General features: G+C 44.9%; 1 protein-coding gene and 1 long non-coding RNA gene across 2 annotated transcripts in view; both read right to left on the bottom strand.

Annotated features, from left to right (window-relative positions):
• Nucleotides 1–18,180, bottom strand: part of BTG1 (BTG anti-proliferation factor 1) — a 76,877-nt gene that overhangs the window by 29,330 nt on the left and 29,367 nt on the right. The gene's annotated exons all lie outside the window — the stretch shown is intronic.
• Nucleotides 5,820–18,180, bottom strand: part of LOC138259159 (uncharacterized) — a 34,517-nt gene continuing 22,156 nt past the window's right edge. Inside the window, exons 2-3 of the long non-coding RNA XR_011198651.1 lie at nucleotides 7,148–7,190; nucleotides 5,820–5,863 (exon numbers count right to left, since the gene is read on the bottom strand). This is a non-coding gene — a long non-coding RNA (uncharacterized lncRNA). The remainder of the gene's footprint in view (nucleotides 5,864–7,147; nucleotides 7,191–18,180) is intronic.

Below are 18,180 nucleotides of genomic sequence, written 5' to 3' on the forward strand. Positions count from 1 at the left end.
AAACCACTGCGGAAAGAGATCTAAATATGCACAGACACATCTAATTACCAAAGTCTTATTGAAGAGCAAGAAAAGTAATCTTAAGGCATATAAACATTGCAATAGGGTTAACATCAGAATGAGGGAAAGTTGAGCTACACAAGGCATTCACCCTAGTATAATATCATCAAATGTATAGGTCAACAAGTTGATAAAAGGATCACAATGGTAAGGTGAAATGGCAATATACAGTAAAAAAAGTTCAAACATATGTATGTTTTAACAAGTTTGTTAATCTATAAAAATACATGAAGGTCTTTATCAGAATTGAGACCTACTTCCACTGTGCGTAATTTGACAATCCATCTGCTCTCGAGTTGCCTCAAAAACAGAGTTCTGTTGCCACCTCTAGGACACTTGCCCAGAGTAGCAATGCCATGTGTCTGTATATCTAATTTCTCATGTAAAGGGTGTGCCAGGTTATAATGAACTGCAAACGGATAGTCACTGTTATTGTTTTTGATCGCCCGGATATGTTCTTTCAGTCTTTTTTTGAACGGCCTGATTGTGCTGCCGACATAGATTTTTTTTACAAATGCAAATGATACAGTAAACAGTAAACTTTGTGTTACAATTCATGAATTGTTTGATTGTATGTATTGTTTTTGTGTTGTAACAAAAATCTTTTGTCTCATCCAGGGCATATTCACACACATTACAATGACCACATTTGTAGAAACCCGATGGTGGCGCGGGTAACCAACTATCATTGATAACCATTGGTAGATAGCTATGGCACAATTTATCCCTCAAGGTACGACCTCCGTGATGGATCATGTCTGGTCTTTTTTTAAGACATTTCTGCAGGGTTTCGTCAGATAGTAGGATGTGCCAGTTTTTATTAAGAATCTTAAAGATATCTGCACTGGCACAAGTGTAAGTGGTTATGAATGCTGGAGCCCTCTTTTTATCACCCTGTTTATGTGGTTTCTTCTGAAAAAGAGATGTTCTATTGATCTTAAGGATCCTTTCACGTGTGTTACTCAACAGTTTTTTAGAGTAACCCCTGTTAAGGAAACAGTGTTCTAATGATTCCAGCCATTTGGTGAATTCCAAGTCTTCTTGGCAATTCCGTCTAATTCTCACAGCTTCCCCATAGGGGATAGCTTGAATTTGAGAACGTGGATGTGCACTGCTAGCATGTAAGATAGAATTTGAGGCTGTCGCTTTTCTGAATAACTTGGAGCAAATATGATTTCCTTCAGTGTACAATGTCAGATCTAAGAAGTCAACGCTCACTGAGCTGACACAGCTAGTAAAGTGTATGTTGTATTGATTGACATTTAGATACTGAATTAACAACTCTAATGAGGTTTGATCACCTGACCAGAAAAGGAGTACATCATCGATGTACCTACCCCAATAAAGGATGTGTTGTGTGAGCTCTGGTGGGCCCTTGGTCCACAGGTGATGATGTTCGTAATAACCCATATAAAGGTTGGCAAAGGAGGGTGAAAATTTGGCCCCCATTGCCACCCCGTTTCTGTCTATACCAAGTGCCCTCGTGCAAGAAGACATTGTTGTCCATGACTAAATTAATCAAATCTATCAGCATGTTGGAATGTGCTAGAATTGTTGCTTCTCTTTTGTCCAGAAAATGCTGAATGGTGGCCATGCCGGTCTTTTTAGGTATGCATGTGTATAGTGAAGTGACATCCAATGTGGCTAGAATGTGACCTTCCGTCCATTCGTAATCCGCAATAAGACTAAGGAGATGTGTGGTGTCTTTAATGTATGACGGTAGATTGCATATAAATTGTTGTAGAAAACGATCAATAAATTCAGAAAGTTTTTCCGTGGGTGAATTGATGCCAGATATTATAGGTCTGCCAGGAGGAAAAGGTGCTGTTTTATGAACTTTGGGGAAGGTGTAAATGCATGGAAACATGGGCGTAGGATTAAAAAGATACTTGTGTTCAGAATCAGTTAGGAGACCTCTGTCCCTCCAAAAATTCAATTTGGTCTCTGTCTCTGGTAACTCTACCTATGGGGTTGTTGTGAAGCTTGCAATAGGCTGTCTGATCCTGTAGTTGTCTATCTATTTCTCCAACGTAATCCTTAGGGTTCATTATGACAATGTTTCCACCTTTATCTGCTTCTTTGATTACCACATCTTTGATGTCATCAAAAGAGCGTAAAGCCTTCTGTTCCTGTGGGCTCAGATTTCATGCCCACGTTTTGCGCCCAAGTGTGTATTGGTTCTCCAGATTGTGGAGATCTTTAGTGACCAATTTGTAAAAAACATCTATTGAATTGTCTGATGTAAGAATGGGTGTGCATCTGGATCGAGGTTTTAGTCCACTAGTACATGTAGCAGAGCTGGTGATGCCTAAGTCCGCTAATATGTCATCAGAAGTGATTCTGTCTATGCTATCGACATCACCTGCTATAGAAAGTAAAGTCTGTATATCCCTTATGTCACCAATAGAGAAATCACATGTGTCCGTGTTGTCACTGTCGTTAGAGTTGGATTGCTGTTTGTGATGATTTTTTTTTTTTTTAACAATTTGCATTTCCGTACAAATTTAAAGAGATCAATATGCATCTCTGTAAAGTCAGGAAATGACATAGGTACAAATCCTAAACCCTTCTTAAGAACACTCAATTGTTGATCATCTAGCACTTTGTCCGATAAATTCATGACACATAAATCACTGTGGGCCGTACGTATTTCAAATTGTTCATGTTGCGGATATGCAGCCTGGCATAATGTCATTATACACAAACACATGCATCGCCACCATGCACATAAGGTCGCTATTTTGTTTGACGGTCGCGCCTGCGTTGGCATCAGGATTGCTCCAAGATAGGAAGAGATGAAGATATGCCTCTTTAAAGAGCACTATAAAACAATGAATTAAGAGTACACCTTTGCGGTCTGAACGCAGATTCCCGCTCCACTCACTATTTTAGCTTTCGTGCCTCAAATCTGCCTTTGCGCTAGCATAACACTTTGCTGCGTTTTGGATGCATTTGTGTTCTACAAATAACACATACAGGACTTTCAATGTGTAGAAAGCAGAAAGTACAATTTAGGAAACAATACTGTTAGCCCTGGAATCTTTGCTATTGGGAATTTCGATTATATATTCTCAGTCAAAAAGGAATATGTACGTAATGCTATGCAATGTTTGCCAAAAACAGGTAACACTTTCCTTTTGTGGAAAGTACCAAATACATCATAAAAATTGATATGAACTAGGAAGTGCCCACCATCCCTATACAGCAACGTTGGCTAGAGCCATTGGGAACATATGCGGCATTCCAGGAAACATGGGGCAGGACATCAGTGACCCCGATTCAAGCATACGCACTAACTAACCTCCCCAATATCCTACTTGAAACGCTGTCAACGCTACATATAGTGGGAGGCGCTTTTAATGACGTGATGTCCCCTGACAGATATAACATATGCATTGATGCACCAGTCTAGAACCACACCCCTGGCCCAATCTGTTGACACACCGGGCCTCACAGACCTCTGGAGACGTCCCCACCCCTACCCCCACTGACTCACTTACTCGTACTACTCCGGAGCACATAATGTTTACTTGAGACTATTATATCCTAGCACCAGCGGGTGAAGTAGCCACAATACACAGGGCAGAATATTTGACAGGGGGACTCTCGGACAACTCCCCCATATGGGTTACGTAAGGGCCGAAACCAGAGGGTACTTCCCAGTCCTGAAGACTCAACGCCTGGGTACTCGCTGACGAATTCACAATGTGCAAGGTGCAAATCGGCACAGAGCTGTACTTCACTACCACTGTAGGTTCAGTGACATCTCCCACCAAACTGTGGGAAGAATATAAGGCAGTTATGTGCGATAGACTAAACATTGTTGTATTTAAGAAAAAAAGCCACTCAAGCAGTAGAAGCCATAGCTTGCAGACTCCTAACATTAGAATCTAGACATTCTACCTCACCCACTCCAATAGACTCGTCGATTGGAAGCCCTGCGCCAGGAATATATCGGGAACTGACTACAGATGCAGTCCGTATCTAAATGCTTGCCACCCAGCACCGCCTCCTTGAGGCAGAGGTCAAGGCGGGGAAACTGCTGGCTTGGTTGAACCACTGAGAGCTGGAGAGTAAATGGGTTTGACAAATCCGAGATGGGGAGGGCTCCTTACACACCACTGACGAGGCCATCATGGAAGCGTTCACATCCTATTATGTAGCCCCCGATGAGGCTCGTCCCCTATCAGACGTGATCCCGATCAAAGACTATTTTGCGGAAATAGATCTCCCAACCCTTTCTGCAGAGAATTGTGACTTATTGGAAGCAGACATTACCATAACCGAAGTCCAGAATGCTATAAGCGGTCTCCGATCCTTGGAACATACAGGACCGAATGACCACCCTGCTGAATTTTTTTTTTTTTTTTTTTTTTAAAGAAGCAGGTAGACCTACTTGCTCCCCCATCTGCTCTAGCTTTAATCTGGGCCGCGGGAGGAAGGGCCTCCACTGTGATTGTGGTCCTACTTAAGCCACGCAAACCCCCAACCTCCTATGGCTCCTACCAACCGATTTCTCTGATCAATGTAGAAACTAAAGTCCTAGCCAATATTTTTCCCGCCAGACTCCTCGGAGTGATCACCTCGTTGATACACAATCATCACACAGGCTTCATGCCAAAATGCTCCACCAGGGGAAAACTGCGCAGGCTTCATAATTGGCGGATGACAGTCATTCATAGACAGTACACCCACCTACTGGTCTCTCTCGATGCAGAGAAGGCCTTTGATGCAATCCACTGGCCCTTCATGATCCAGACACTGGAACAAATGTGCTTCGGACCACAATTCAGGGATTTGGTGCTCTTGCTTTATCGGGACCCAGTGGCGGCAGTGAGGGTGAACGGATGGCTGACTTCCGATTTCCTTGTCGGGCGTGGAACCCTAAAGGGATTACCCCTCTCCCCAATCCTTTTTGCCCAGTTGCTGGAACCCCTTGCTTGCATGATCAGTGATTATCTTGGGATAAAAGGCTTCCACGCCAGAGCCTCTCCAATTACAGAAGAAAAAATCCCCTTATATGCAGGCGACATCTTGCTTTACTTCTCTCACCCAGGGGACTCAGTCCCAGAGGTGCTTTGCTACTTTACTAGATACAGAGCTCACTCTGATTTTTTCCCCACTTAATCGTGTGACCAGTGGTGCTCCCCCTTAGGGAGACTTTCGATCCAATGGCCCTTCCCCACACACTCAAAATAACCACAGAAGGATTCAAATACTTGGGACTATACGTCACACCAGACCCAGGGCAGTGTACAGAACACAATGACAGGCCCATTTTAGCTGCCTTCCAGGCAGATGTACATCACTGGAAGGATCTCCCCCCCAGACGCTGCTGGGCAGAGCTGCCTTATTCAAAATGATCACCCTCCAGACATCCCGGTATGCTCTACAAAACACATATTTCATACTCCCTGACAACATTCTCACTAAAATTGATTGACAGTGAACTATGGACACTTATTGGGCAGACCCTCCCCCACTCCCTAAATTGCCCTAAGTAAACTCCGACAAAATGCTTACAACGGTGGCATCACCCTACCGGACATTAGGACATATTACTGGGCCTATTATTTGATAGCAATTAAAGACTAGAACTCTAGACGGGGACAACCCCATCTTTGCCCAAGAAAAAGTAAAATTCCATCTTAGGCCCTATCAACATTACCTTTATGGTGGTGTAGGTCAGAGAGACCAGCAGCCCTCCACCGAAGTGACGTTGCAGGCCTGGGATAGGGCAACCACATATACGGAGTGGAGGTGCAAGATTACCAGTGAAACCCCACTTTGGCTAGGCAGGACCCTGAAAGAAATAGCAAAGTTAAAGGGCTTCAAATCCTGGGATCAAGAACTAATCCCAATTACATGACAGTCAATATTATAAATACTTGCAATTTCCTCCATATGTCTGGCAGGTTGAATGCATGCATTCTACACCCCCCCAATCCCCCCCCCCCAAAGACATCCCAGATTCTGTCCCAGACTCCTCATGGGATAAATATCAGAGAAGGCTATATCCTACACTTACAAGACTATTAACAATAACGCGCCTGATAACCTCACAACACTACGGGTTCAGTGGCAAACAGATGTTTGTACACTCGTCAATTTAGATTGTGAGGCAGCACCAATATTTCCACGGAAGGTGGCGATTAGGACCAGAGTACATTCTCATACAATTCAAAATCCTACACCGGATCTATGTTTAAAAAAAAAAAAAAAAAGAAACTCTGGAGAAGAACAGATACATTGACTGGAATAATCGTGGCTAATATGGTATTTACATCGAAGAGAAAAACACAAAGATAGAGGAAACATTATAGAAGATTTGGGGCGTACTGGTGATGCATGTTGCCTAAAATTAAAGGAGATTCAGATGTCAAAAGCCACTAAAGTACTATGCAAGTCTGAACCAACACAAAGCAATAAAACAATTACCATCTGAAAGACATGGGTGTAACAAAGTAACGACCTTAGAAGAAAAATAAATACCCACAGAAAATAACTAGGATGAGAGCTTTGGTGGGAAGGTCGAGAGTCTAGAGAAAGACAAGTGACAGGGGAGAGGCTTCTTTATCAAATAAGGCTTAATTACAATCTTTAATGTCTATGGGATACAAGTGTATGTCACGATGTAATGGATAGTACATATGTAAGCTGAAGTCATGTTCAAATTGAAGGGGGGGGGGACCCCAAAAAACCTAGCATTTGCAATACAATGGGTCTCACGTTTGCTCGAGTTAGAGCTATTAGCGATGTAAAGTTCCTAACTGGACTTTTCTTGCCACACAAATTGAAAATAAAAAGTAAAAAACAGTTGACATAAGCAAGACCATTGAAAGCGCCGCCGTGAGTGCAAAGTAGAGACACAAAAGGAAGAAGTAGTTCCCTCACAGTCAAAGTTATCGTCAAAAGTGCAGTTATCCATGTAACAGGGTTGATGGCCGAGGCGGTAACAAATCCGCCCCAAACAGGGACAAACGTAAAGCATTTACCAGCAAAAACAAAGGATTTTTGAAAGGCAAGCCCATGACCGAGTGATAGTGATGGGCGTGCAGTAGGTGTGGTTAAAAGCCCAGTTACATACCAAGACGTCGGAAAGGCAGCACTTGCGCCCTGCTATGCTTAACCTTGAAAAAGAAAAAAAGATTTTTTTAAACCGGTCACCTCACCTGGGCGACTATACTCTCTACTTTTACATTTTATAATGCATCATTTTAACAGTTGTGAATTGTCTGCAACGGCTGGACTAGCTCCCATTTGATGTGTATAAACACTATAAGGAACTAAACTACGGTGACAACCTCCCTTTAACGTTATTCTGGACACTATCTCAGGCCCTAAACCTTTTATCAATAAATCACCGGTTGCAGGTGAGATAGTCCAATTTAGTGCAATAAAATTAAAAACAAGGCTACAATACCCCAAATTCATTAGTCTATCACAAGACAGTCCATGAATTGAATGTGTCCCTAATGATCTGAAGGGAGGAGTCACCCTCTGTAGGAGGCTGGATCTCTATAAAGGTGTACAATAATGATGTGCACTGTGCAGAGAGTCCAAGCAACCCCACTTCGGTTTACAGCGGTGGAAAAAAAAAAAAAAAAAAAAAAAAACACACACCACACACACTACTAGACCACCTAATGCTTTAATTTTTATGATAGCTTGGTTGAGCAGTTAGTCCAATCTTGAAGAGGTGAAAAGCATTTGTTTTAGTCACAGCATCAATAAATGTGAATTCACTCAAAAGAATAACCCAAGACCAATTTACAAAAAGAACTCAGATTTCTATAAAAAATTTATGACCGAGATAAGTAATTTTTAAGTTATGATTTTTAGAAAAAATGCCTTGTTTTTGTGCGCAATTACGCACCATAGGAATCAATGGGAGGAAAAAAAAACTTTACAAACGGATATTCGAAATTAAAAATAAATATCAAGCAATTCGTTTACCATTGTGCCCTGTCATTATTTTAGTTTGAGGTTGTTGAGATGTCCTGTGGACCAGCCACAGAAGTTTGGGTGGCTCCCGGTTCTGGCGAGAGCAGCTGCTGCAAAGTCCCTGAAGCAGGTGCAGGACCATGGCGGGGGACCACTTGGAAAATCGCACACAGGCGGACTTCAATGTGAAGCTGGTGGGTCTCTTTGGAGTGTAAAGGTTGCAAGGGTGGGGGACCATTTGAGCACAGCTGATTCTCCAGTGCAGGGGCCAGGGATGCCAGGTGCAGATCAGATAGGTGAGCCAAGAACTGTGCACAAACGTGCCCTTGATACCAGAAAGCAGGTCACTTTGAAGGTGGATTGAAGGTCAGCAGGGCCACTCTGGGGCTGTGGTTGTTTTGTGTTCTGAAGTCCCACGACTGGAGCTTGTTTCTGGTTCTCTGAGAGTCCGTAGTAGACTTTTTTTCTGGGTGTCCAACGTTGGAGGTCCAGTATCCCTGGCTATTGCACAGTTCAGCCACTGGAGGTCGCAGCACCACCAAGCTTGGCCCACTTGCAAGGTTTGTCCTCCGGGTCCGTCGGGTGGAATTTGGTCAGCGGCCAGTCAGTGATTTGGACTTCACTGGTTTCTGCTTCTTGGTTGCAGGGAGTGATGCCATCACTCTGGACTTTGGCAATTTTAAGAAGGATGGAGGTCCTCTAGGGTTGTCCAGTCAACCCCTCTGTGGCGATTGTGGAGTCCTGGGTGCAGTAGGTAGGGTTTGGCACCACCTTCTTTGTGTAGCAGGCCTTCTGTTCTGGAGCCTGGGGTCTTCTTTGTAGCTGGCCTTCTTGTGGCCTTGGAATCTGATCCACAGGTCTAGGGGTACCCGGTAAATACTGCATTTAGGGGGCGTTTAGGGGAGTTCCTAGTAGTGACCAATGGGTCATCTACCTTAGGGTGGCTACACCCACTATGTGGCTACTTCCTGTGGGCAGGTCACTTCCCGATAGGCTATTTTTCTACCATGCAAGATGGAGGAAAATAAAATGGAGGGGGTCACCTCACATGCAACATCTTAGAGATGGTGCAGGTTGAGGGTGGCCACTCCTGTCATTTGCACATTTTCCCGCCGTTGCTCCTGCCAAAAGTGGGCGTTTGCAATGGAGGCGGCCATCTGCTGCTAGCAGCAGGGCTGGGGGTAGAGTTTCATGGGCGGTAAGCCCTTTGAATCTTGCAGGCAGGGTTGTGCATCTTTCTGGGAGAGGAGGTGTAACATCTCTGCCCAGTAAGAGCTTTGTTTTCTGAACCCAGAGAGCAAAGGCCTTCACCCCAGGGTTCCAGAATCTTGCCTGGTGGTGGCAGGCTGGTTGTGACTGACCAGCAACCATGCCAGGGTTAATTAGCTTTTGCAGGGGGTCACCTTTAAGGTGGCCCCTGGGTGCCTTCTGCAATAAATCTAATACTGGTGCCAGTTAGGATTTATTATTCTGAGTTGTCTGATACCAAACAACCTAGGGTTCAGAATGGCCATCATGTAGCTGTGAAACTTGTACTAACCAGTGTCCAGCACATGCATTTAAAATGGCTACTCTGTTCACTTACTATGTCCCAGGTTTGGTAAGGACACTGTAGGTGCATATTGCTGATGCATCTATGCCCACCATTGCAGTATAATGCACCCTGTCTTAGGGCTGAAAGGCCTGCCAGAGGTGCAGTAGTGGACAGGTGTCACAGGTTGTGTGCCATGTCAGTTTTGCATTTTAGGATTGCATCAGGACAGTCAACCTGCAATGGGAGTGCTGGGTGCACCTGGATGCATGATCCCTTAAGATGGCATAATCTGTGCTGCTGCTTTCAGGGGCCTACCATTAGTACCCCATGCCCTGGGTACCCAAGTACCATTTATTAGGGACTTATACTGGCAGTTAAAGGTGTTGTCAATTGTGCCAATGCATCACAACAGTTTTGGAAAAAGAGATCTGGCCCAGGGAATCAGGTTAACAGGGACCATGGGTTCTAACAACATCAAATACCAGGCAAAAAGTGGGGGCTAACTGTGTCAAAAGAGGCTCTTTCTAACACCCTCAAACAGCAATGCAAATTCTTTAAAAACTGAAGAACTCCGCAATGCACTGTAAATTGTCTCACTCCCAAGTAATGCATTCCAGTCAACATGTTAACCAGACACAGCCTAAGAGCTGAATGCTACTTAATGACCCTAATTAACAAAATGGAACAACTGCCGTACACCAACAGCTTGTACAACCACTTTTCACTAAAATATTATGTAATCTATAGAATCGACATAAACAGCCACATTGCACGTATAAAAAAAACTGGTCTTTTTGGCATTTCTACAACTGTTTACTGGTTGCAAATGAAACAAGGTGCAGTGCATCCGTTAAGAATAAGAGTCCCTCGAATATAAAAATATCAGACCCATCTCCTCCCATCAGGCTTTCCAGTAAAACCACTTACGGATTGGCTATAACCGAGGCCTTGCCTTGGGTGATAAGGCAGCAACTGCTTAAACAGCAGACATGGGTGACAACAATAAATATATGTCTGAAAAGATTCTGCCACATTTGTGAGCGCATTCATGCTACATTGGTTGTATCTAACGAAGTACAAGTGTTATAACGCTGGCGCTGGTCCTCGCTGTGCAGGATCTCTTCTATCTAAACTTATGGGAGCCATACCTCCTCGCCGAATCGAGGCACAACTTAGTCACCAACTTAATACTACAGGCATTCATTTTCCCAGCTACAAGGGACGTTTATTGAAACTTTACATCCTTCAAATAGACGTATGAAAATCTTTGTAACATGGCTGGGTTTTGCTTTCTTCACCTGGAAGCCTACATTTTATTTTAGTTCACAACATGCCAGGCACCGATGACAGCATTCTAGCATTTCAAGAGATGTAGTTAACACATACGGTATGACACAAAACCCATTACTGTTGATATAATGCAGGTCACCTGCGCAAAAGCGTAGTTACCTTAACCGAAGTTTTAAAGTTCCAAAGCTAGAGTCCGTGGCAGGCACACTACCAAGCTTGCTTGAAGACACTGACACGGTTAGAAAAGGCGCATTATTTCATCTACTGACTGATGTTTGATCTTCCACTGACTGATGTTTGATCTTCAACTGTAACCTGCGGCTACTGAAGAATTTTTAGACCAGTCTGGGGCCAAGAAGAACAAGGCCCCAATGAGGTAAAGAGAACAAGGAGGGCCTGTTTCTGTCAAAGAGCAGGCAGTGTGGAAATATGCATGTCGTGCAATGCTCAGCCACACAACCACCAAAATTGCAGTTTCAAAGTTACATTCCAGTTTTGATTGATCTTTGAGTTTTTGTTGATACAACCTTTCGAACTCCTTCAGTATATTCAGATCATCAATTAAATACAGATCAAAGATTTAGTTTGTGAGGGTCAGTCAAACATGGGGGTCTGAAGATACTGGACTGATTTAGGGCTGCTGGGAGGGTGCCCTAATTGAACAGCTAGATGACCTCTGGTGCACGGGCAACACCAGAGACTGCAAGATTAGTCGGCAAAGTCACCAAGTTATGGGTCTAACATAGCAGTGTTACCCCTAGCACTTTGAGGATGTGAGGACCTTGAAATTACAATACAAGTCCTGCAACAGTGACACTTTGTGGATAAAAATTGTCTTAAGTTTATTACACAGGTTGGGTTAGCTTACAAGCGGTCCAGGTGTCAACAATGAGTTCATGAACAGCTGACAGCCATCCTGAGAAAGCTTTCAGCACCAACGCACTTAGATTCTTTACAGCTCATTCATTTACAGTGCATTGCCACCCTACTCTCTACTTTTGTGTCATGCTCCTGACCAGTAAGAGCGTGACCCCCGGCCAGTCTCCCCAGTTGTTCAGGATTGCAACTGTCCCTTGAAGGATTAAGAAGTGCTGTTGCATTATCCCAGGCCCGCCGCAAAGACTCACTATGGCCTGCGGGATTGCTTTTGGTCCCAAGCCCCCACACACCATAGGCCTTTTAGTTGTTTTAAAGTTTTAGGATCACCCTTTAACTCCACCGTGCCACGATCACTGCAACTTCTGTAAAAGCTAATATATATATAAAATTTTATTTATACTGGGTGAGCGGTTAACCCCAATTGCCAAAGAGGCCCAGCCCTGGGAGATGACCCCTTGAGAGCTCTTTGCCTTACTCCTGCCCTCCCGATACCCAGAGCAATAACCAGAGGGGTGACCAACCCTCTCCACCTATTGTAGCCCCATGTGCTCAGTTACCATCCTAGCAGGGGAGCAACACTAGGGTGCGGTCCCCTGTCGCCCTCCGTGCGACATCGCTAGCTAAAAGGCAGCAGAAATATACTGCTACTGGAACAAAAACAAGCATTATGTTTTTACTTCAAATTTTGTAAAGTCAAAGATTCTACAACATCTGTAGATAAAAATAAAAAATAAAACACACCTGATTTGTAGAATTGGCTTGCAACAGACTGCACCTCTTCAACAAAATAGGTGAACGATTATAAAGCAGAACTTAAAATGAGAAGAAGCTGGAAAAAAGTCCGACAAGAATGAGCTAGAAAGCATTTGCACATATGAAGAGACCGTAAATATTAATTTACAGTATTTCAGTGGCAAATCTGCTTTTATTTAATTATTTTTAGGGTCGAGCGGAGTGATTCAACTTAATCAGTGCCCATCTGCTGCTCCAGATGTGATTGAGGTACTATTTTGCTCTTTTGAACTTCTAGTGCCGTGCAAACACCAAGCGTGTGACTTGCAAAACCTTGCTCAGCAGGACAAACAAAATTGTAAAGTTTTATTTCCTAGAGTTAACTTCTCTTTTAGTTTGCCAAGTCTTTGTTTTCTCACTTTGCACTCATGTTCTCTTTTGTATGTGCTCATGGGCACTGTTCTCAAAAGATGACAATTATCTACTTCCTATTACAAAGCGACATTGTTTCTTGTATGTCATTTCCAAAATTATGCTTTAACACATAAGTCCAATCCGCAACACTCTGCCCCACTCCAATCCACCTCACCCCAATCAAATCCATTCCACCTCACCCCAATCAAATCCATTCCACCTCACCCCAATCAAATCCATTCCACCTCACCCCAATCAAATCCATTCCACCTCACCCCAATCAAATCCATTCCACCTCACTCCAATCAAATCTATTCCACCCCAAACTTCAATGATACAATCCACCTGACTCCAATTCACCTCACCTCTATCCATTCCACCTCACCCCAATCATGCAAATCCATTCCACCTCACCCCAATCATGCAAATCCACTCCACCCCACCCCAGTCCAGGCCTATCCGATCCACCCCACCCCAGTCCAGGCCTATCCGATCCACCCCACCCCAGTCCAGGCCTATCCGATCCACCCCACCCCAGTCCAGGCCTATCCGATCCACCCCACCCCAGGACAGGCCTATCCGATCCAATGCAATCCACCCCACCTCAGAACAGGCCTATCCGATCCAATGCAATCCACCCCACCCCACCCCAGGACAGGCCTATCCGATCCAATGCAATCCACCACACCCCAGGACAGGCCTATCCGATCCATCCCACTCCACCCCACCCCACCCCAGGACAGGCCTATCCGATCCATCCCACTCCACCCCACCCCAGGACAGGCCTATCCGATCCATCCCACTCCACCCCACCCCAGGACAGGCCTATCCGATCCATCCCACTCCACCCCACCCCAGGACAGGCCTATCCGATCCATCCCACTCCACCCCACCCCACCCCACCCCAGGCCGATCCGATCCATCCTACTCCACCCCACCCCACCCCAGGCCGATCCGATCCATCCCACTCCACCCCACCCCAGGCCGATCCGATCCATCCCACTCCACCCCACCCCAGGCCGATCCAATCCACCCATCCCAGGCCACCCCACCCCAGGCCGATCCAATCCACCCATCCCAGGCCACCCCACCCCAGGCCGATCCAATCCATCCCACCCCAGGCCACCCCACCCCAGGCCACCCCAGGCCGATCCAATCCACCCATCCCAGGCCACCCCACCCCAGGCCGATCCAATCCACCCATCTCAGGCCACCCCACCCCAGGCCGATCCAATCCACCCACCCCAGGCCGATCCAATCCACCCACCCCAGGCCGATCCAATCCACCCACCCCAGGCCGATCCAATCCACCCACCCCACCCCACCCCACCCCAGGCCGATCCAATCCACCCATCCAATCCACCCACCCCACCCCAGGCCGATCCAATCCACCCACCCACCCACCCCAGGCCGATCCAATCCACCCCACCCCAGGCCGATCCAATCCACCCCACCCCAGGCCGATCCAATCCACCCCACCCCAGGCCGATCCAATCCACCCCACCCCAGGCCGATCCAATCCACCCCACCCCAGGCCGATCCAATCCACCCCACCCCAGGCCGATCCAATCCACCCCACCCCAGGCCGATCCAATCCACCCCACCCCACCCCAGGCCGATCCAATCCACCCCACCCCACCCCAGGCCGATCCAATCCAATCCACCCCACCCCAGGCCGATCCAATCCAATCCACCCCACGCCGATTCAATCCACCCCAGGCCGATCCAATCCACCCCACCCCGATCCAATCCACCCCAGGCCGATCCACCCCACCCCACGCCGATCCAATCCAATCCACCCCACTCCAGGCCGATCCACCCCACCCCACTCCAGGCCGATCCACCCCACCCCACCCCAGGCCGATCCACTCCACCCCAATCAACTCTACACCACCCCAATCAACTCTACACCACCCCAATCAACTCTACACCACCCCAATCAACTCTACACCACCCCAATCAACTCTACACCACCCCAATCAGCCTCACCCCTATCCAGATCCACCCCATCCAATATACCTCTAGTCCAATCCACCCCATTCCAGTCCACAACACTGCACTCTACTTCCCTCTACTCAACTCTACTCCAACAAATCCACTCTCCGCCTCACTAACTTTTAACCGTGCTTAACAGCAGCCACCAGTGGTGTGGGATTTTATCAAATATCTTCTTGTCCAAAGGATAGGATGCTTCAGAAAGCTAGGTGTCCTGTAAATAAAAATAAATAAATCTACTTGTTCCATTTGGCACCATATGAAGTTTCAAATTATGGCAGCATTCTCATATAAGAGCTCGGCTTGTAGTCTCTTGTTATGCCAGGACTCACATTATTTCAGGATTTGTGTTCTTACACGGCTCTGTTCATGCCAACTTTCTTATTATAAAGGACTCTCAACACACTAGGTTTTTATGTCAAATATTTGACTATTCAAAGACTCTGCATATCTCAGTTTATGAGTGGGCTCTGCTCAGGATCACAGTAAGACTGAATATGTTAGCACTTTCATTATGTTAAAGTTCTGTGGCATACTGGTGCCCTACTGACCAGAAGATACTTTATTCTGCTCTCCCTGTCCCAATAGGAGTTAGCTCACCTTTGGGGCTACAGTTAAGACAGCTGGATTAGTACGATCTTACCCCGGGGGAAAGGACTGGCCTATGAAGAAGCATGCCACTACTAAGTGGGTGAGGCCTTTCGATCCATAAAAAGGGATATATCTTCTTTGAGGACCAGGTACTTGGTATAGAGCAAGAATTAGAAAACTGCCGCAAGTGGAATAGAATCCCCACCCCACATTTTTTGTGTTGGAGTTATGAATTAGGAGTGAGTGGGGTTTGTAAGAGTTGTTCTCTTACCTCTCTGGAGTAATATTTTGGAGAAAATATGTTCTCAGGCTGAAGTGTTTTTCCCAGACCTGGATTGCAGTGCAAATGTTTGTCTGCATGCACTGTACATGTTTGAAAGCATCACAACTCTTCTGTAACCACCTTTGCACCCTGGAAAAGGTCATAAATTTAACTATGGGGGGGAAAAGACATATGTTTGTAAAGACTATGAATAGAAATCTGGAACGGTTGTAGGTTTCCAGGCAAACCTATGTAAACTTACGAATTCCTGAAAGTCTTAATTCGGCATCCATGTAAGTTAATAGATTTAGCAGATGCAGGTTTGTGTCATTGTGTAAGAAGGACAGGGCCCAATTATTTTTTTTTTAAAGTGATTATGTTGATTAGCCTTGGTTTTCTTTTTAAAATATCAGCATGCGCCAAACGTGTTAACTGAAATCTTGGTGAAATAATATTCAATGTTGTCTAATTCTGCATAGTAGTTTTCTGCGTAACCATTTTTTGTTGCAAATATTTTGGGGTATACTGTATTTTGAAAGCAAACAAACTGCACAGTAGTATGGCAAAACCACCTGCTCTTTTCATCCTTTTTCCAAGGAGCACATCTTTTTGAGGTACATGGTCTGTTTTTAAAATAAAACTACAAATCTTGCTTCTATTCTTCTTCATACACTTGCATTTAATAAAATGAGCCTTCTGGAAGCGTTACACATAGCCACATTGTTAAACGCTTCAGAAAATAACACCTGTTTATACTGGAACCCATGTCAGTAATGCAAGCGGGGATTCCTGCTCACTGCATCATTCTTAAATACTGTACCTAACTTTAATGCACTTGACCCACGAACTTTACACAATTTTGTTTTAAACATTAGCACCCTGCCAAATCCAATAAACTACGGGTGACCAAATCGCTAGCAAACAAAGACAAATTCGTCTCTAACGTACTTACCTGAGAAACTACCCTTTTGTTTCCGAGGTGGGGGTGAGTTGCGAGGAAGCTAGCAATGTAAATGCATTCGTTAGAAAATCCCAAAGAAAGGCAATTAAAAAAAAAACAAAAAAAGTACTTTGGTTACAGCTAGCACTGACTCGTGAGTGAAGATGTTAAGAAGAAATGACATGCCTGCCCTAGCTCGTGCAATTTACTTAGTTACCTCTTCCAGTTCAAACCATGCAGGCTTAATGCAAAGTAGAGCTCAAACTCCACACAGCGTGTGTTCTGCATAGCTCATGCACAGTCCCTGGGCATGGCATACCTAGTCTCTGGAACAACGTTTATACTCTATAGCACAGCTCACATACACTTTACACCTCATATCTACCAATTACCTCATGTAAAATCCTTTCCCCTTGCATAAATATACAGTAATGCTTATGCCTATTATATAGCTCATATTCTCCACAGGTCACTGCAAAAATGATACGCAGCGTTGCTCAGCTACCATGTGCAGATATCATGTGAGGAGGTCGATACCCTGCATCACTGATTCCTTGCATATCCAGTACACTGTACAACTCAAGCCTTGCACAGCCCACACTTACACAGCGTATTCCATTTCCACAGGTATTATCGTATCTGCGCTGAGCGATGCAAAAGTGGGGTTCTTTAGAAAAGAGAAGGTCATTATGTTGTATGATTAGGTCATTGGTAAATGCTTTTGTTTGTCCCACCTTGCGACTGTTTTGTTACTGCCTTGGAGACTGACTCCGTTACATGGATTATTGCACAATCTGCGAGACACCTTAGTGTGGCGCACAATTTTTTATTTTTTTTTATTTTGCCTCGCTGCTTCGCACTCATGGTGATATGTTGCTTCTCCTCCTATTTCGAACACCTTGCTGTTTCTTTGCGGTGTCATTTTCCAATTCTTTTTTGGAGTTTTATGTAGTTCGAACTCAACACAAAAGGTATTGGAGCGCTTTATTTATTTTGCAGTTTTATATAGCGCTCAATAAAAAGATATTACAGTGCTTCACATGAGCACCGGTTACATTGTACAAGAACACATTTATTTTTGGTAGTAAAGGGAGATTAAGTGATTTGCCCAGAATCACAGGATGTTGAGCTTGCACCAAGACTCAAACTGTGTCCCCCAGCTCCAAAGTCGGCAGCTCTGGCCCTTACGCCATATCCTCTACCCTAGGGTTCTTTGTCTGGTGCATGTTGGGGCAGTCTGGGAATAACTCATTTTTTAAATATAGCGCTTGGTTATACAGGTTCTGGCATTTCATAGCACTGCAAAGCAGGTGCCATTCATAACAAAATTGCTATAATTCATTTGCAGTTAAGCTGCCTCTTCTGTTATTCTCTTTGTATACAGAGAATGTTTTTAAAAGTTAGGCTAGTACGGACGATGTATAGGAATAATTCCTTTAAAACTTCGTTGCTCCTCACTCTCTTGACCCCCCTCATTCTCAGAGTTAAATGCCATGAAGGTGACTCTGCATGGCTTGTTTGGTGCTATAAAAGTTTAGG

The sequence above is a fragment of the Pleurodeles waltl genome, chromosome 9 (assembly GCF_031143425.1).
Source record: "Pleurodeles waltl isolate 20211129_DDA chromosome 9, aPleWal1.hap1.20221129, whole genome shotgun sequence".
Taxonomy (NCBI): Eukaryota; Metazoa; Chordata; class Amphibia; order Caudata; family Salamandridae; genus Pleurodeles; species Pleurodeles waltl.